Here is a 3,998-nt window from a genome sequence, read left to right as displayed (position 1 = left end):
AAGCAGGGGTTGGATGATCTCTTTCTGTCCTTCCGTGCTGACTTCTTACAATCCTGCATAAAGACGGCGTCCCTTAGAGAACAGGCGATGGGCTAGGTCAAGTTTTCCTCAAGGGTGTAATTTCGGCAGTCTGTAAATGTGTTGACTCCCAGGGCAGCGATTTTGAATGAGCCGTGCCTCTGTTACAGCATGGGAAATGGCCAGCACCTGGCTGAGCTCTCTCTCCTGCAAACACCCACCACCAGGGTGCTCCCAGGGGTGGGCTCAAGGTCCTCTTCAGTAATGCTAGGCAGGGGGATGTTAGTAAGTCATAAAAAGAAATGAGACACTGGTACATGCTCCAACAAGGATGGGTCTGGAAAGTATCACACTACCTAAGGGTAGGAAGCCACACACCATAGGACACATGTGCTCGCCTGGGCTCACTTGTACGAACTATCTAGAGCAGGGAACCCCAGAAGGGCAGAAAGCACAGTGGTGGCAACTGGGAGCTATGAAAGGGGGGAGACTGGGAAGTAACTGCTTCTTTTAGAGGGTGATGAAATGTTCTGGAGTTAGACTGTGGTGATGGATACAGAACAAATACACAAAGCCTTGGCTTCACCTCTGAGAAGATAAATTTAACGGTATACTGAATTTGCCTCAACCGAAAATGATCAGACTCATGGTATCCTGCCTGTATTTTAAAAGTATTAACAGGCTATGGTGGTGCATGTAATCCTGGCACTTGGGAGGTAGAAACAGAAAGGTAAGGGGTTCGAAGCCGTCCTCAGCTACATAGTGAGTTCCAAGCCAAGCTGAGAAACACGAGACCTTAAGAACTCGAGAGTTAAAAACCAACAATAAGTGTTTAAGCTGAACAAAGGAAGTGAAAGAACTTTCTCAAAAAAAAAAAAAAAAAGGATACACCGGAGTCCGGTGAGCACAAATGTGGAAGACAATTACATGGAGGAAATCCCATTCACTCTCACTGTGGGATTCTGACTCAAAAAAAAAATAATAGTACCATATGTGGAGGCCATGGAGCCCTTATGCTTTGCTGGAAGGAATGGAAAACGGTGCAGCTGCTGGGGGAAACATTCAATTGGTCCCTCAATTAAATACAGAGGTACTCTATGACCCAGCCACTTCACCCCAAGGTATAAGTACGGGAGAGAAGTGGCAGTGTACAAAACCCATGCTCAGATGTCCACAGAAGCGTTGCTCATGACAGCAATCCAAATGCACAACCACTGATTACAGTAGTCCGTCCATACACTAGAACACGACTTAACAATGAAAAAGTATTGCTCTATACAATGGCATGCTTGAATCTTGAAACCGCGTTAAGAGAAAGAACCCAGTCATTAAAAATGTGCAATCCCATCTCTGAGAAATATTCGGATTAGGCAAATTGAGGGTGACTAAGATTAGCTTGGAAGCCGCTCAGGGCTATTGAGATAGGTGGAGAAGCAAATGGGTTAGTGGTTCCAGTTTCTCATACCGTAGCTGGAAAATGTTCTAAAATTAGCTTGTGACGGGTTGCTGACAGCACTTCCCTGTGCATGTTAAACTAAGCCTGTGACTCCCATGGGGTGAAAATCACATCTCCAAAAGGGGCTTTGAGGTGTTTTGGGGATGGGGCTGCAGTCTTTGGGTGCCAGGCATTCGCAGCAAATGAAGAACTACATCGATCAAAGGCATCAGACCCTGCCCTGTCCCCCGCCTTAGCGGCTCCCTGTTTCCTCTCTGTGTTCATTACGCTTCTCACTGCCCTGACAAAGACTAGGCAAAAGCAACTGAAGAAAGGAAGGAAGGAAGGGTTTACTGGGGCTCGTGATTTGAAGTTGAGGGTGCAATCCATGATGGCAGGGAAGGCGTGGCTGCAGAGGAGCCTACCCATGATGACGGGGAAGGCGTGGCTACAGCGCCCACCCATGATGACGGGGAAGGCGTGGCTACAGAAGAGCCCACCCATGATGATGGGGAAGGAATGGCTACAGCGCCTACCCATGATGGTGGGGAAGGCGTGGCTGCAGAGGAGCCTACCCGTGATGGCGGGGAAGGCATGGCTACAGCGCCTACCCATGATGACGGGGAAGGCATGGCTACAGCGCCTACCCATGATGATGGGGAAGGAATGGCTACAGCGCCTACCCATGATGACGGGGAAGGCATGGCTACAGCGCCTACCCATGATGACGGGGAAGGAATGGCTACAGAAGAGCCTACCCATGATGATGGGGAAGGCGTGGCTACAGAAGAGCCTACCCATGGTGATGGGGAAGGCGTGGCTACAGAAGATCCTACCCATGATGATCGGGAAGGCGTGGCTACAGAAGATCCTACCCATGATGATCGGGAAGGCGTGGCTACAGCGCCTACCCATGATGGTGGGGAAGGCATGGCAACAGTGCCCACCCATGATGATGGGAAAGGCGTGGCTACAGCGTCTACCCATGATGGTGGGGAAGGCGTGGCTACAGCGCTGTACATGTACTTATGTGGCACCCACAGTCAGGAAGCAGAGAGAAGCAACGGACGGTTCTCTGCTTCCTTTCTCCTTGTTATTCACCTCAAGACTCAAGCCCAAGGGATGGCACCACCCACAGGGCAGGTCTCCCCTAGACAGCTAAGCCTCGGAAACACCCTCAGAGACACACCTTGAGGTGTGCTTCCTGGGTGGCTCTAATTACCCAGCTGGGTTGACAATGAAGGTCAGCTTTCACGTGAAACAAAACAAAACGACAAAAACCCACACACAGAGATCTAACTGAGCGCTGGTCTGTCTGTCTGCCCTTTGCTAGAGCATCATCGAGTTAGTTGATTTTCTTGTTCTCTGTTGCTATCGCTGTCATCATTCTCTTTTTAACACTTCGACTGCAGCTCGCCACAAGCATGTCTGGAAAAGGCAGTCTGTCTGTCTGTGAGCCCGCAAAGAGCAATCTTGGCGAGCAGCTGTCAATCGCTGCTACAAAAGTCGACTCTATCCAAGAGTTATTTTGAAGTTTAAATGGATCAAAGGCTAAGGCCTGCAGGGCAGCCCCTGTGGTGTTCACAGAACTCAGGATACGGGGAAGGGTCATCTGTTAAGCCGCCATGATGTCTGGCCTAGTGCAGGGGAGGCCTCCGGGACAAGTCTGGCAAGCTTTTCCGTAGCATCTCTATCCTGTGATATTTTAATCACCTTCTTGAGGCTTTCTGTCGTTGGCATTCTTCCAACTGCAGATTCAACAGCAGCAGACAGAGAGGTGTTTCATCGTCAGCCCACACCCATCTCCAGTGAGAGAACTGTGCCCCACTCTTTCTGATTCCCCAGTCTGTCCCTTCATGGCACACGGTGGGAAAGTTCCTAGTGCCTCCTGAGGCTTTTCCAGGTCCCTTTAATGTGTGCTTGAGTGACCGGGTCCACAGCAGGTTAATTATGAAGCTGCTTCTCATTTCCTTGCTGGGGATCATACGTTAAATAGAGGGCTCGTATGGACTTTTAATTACCTGGCTCTCCACCTCGTCTTATTGCTATTTAACCGCAGAGGTTATACAGTGCTTACACCCAACACACAGGACATGAGTTACTCCGCTGCTGATAGCAGCCATGTTCAGCCCAGCCGGCACAGTGTGCACACGGTGATGTCAGCTTGCCACGGCTGCTGCGCCCTCGATTTTCGGATCTATAACTGGCTTGGCTTACATTCGATGCCAGCTCACTTTGCGGTGCCATCTCCTTTTCACCCTGAAGCTGTCATTTGCATTCTGGCGTTACCTGGGAACGCACAAAGTCCCTCCCAGCCATGCCAGCCGCTTCCGCGTCCCCCAGCTTGTAGAGCATGACCACATGACATTCAGTCCGAACACACTGAGACGATTTTTCTTCTTATCAGAAAACAGGATCTCTGGTGTGAGCGAACACTGCGTGCCGTGCCATGAGGAAGGTTTGGTCTCCTGGTGAGAATCAGCAATGTTCCTCTTTGAAGAGGTATGTGAGAAGAGCCGCCCACTCCCCACCAACCACCACCACC

This window comes from Peromyscus maniculatus, chromosome 10 (assembly GCF_049852395.1).
Source record: "Peromyscus maniculatus bairdii isolate BWxNUB_F1_BW_parent chromosome 10, HU_Pman_BW_mat_3.1, whole genome shotgun sequence".
In the NCBI taxonomy this organism is placed as follows: domain Eukaryota; kingdom Metazoa; phylum Chordata; class Mammalia; order Rodentia; family Cricetidae; genus Peromyscus; species Peromyscus maniculatus.
The sequence above is the reverse complement of the archived record's forward strand: the minus strand, read 5'-3'. Positions refer to the sequence as shown.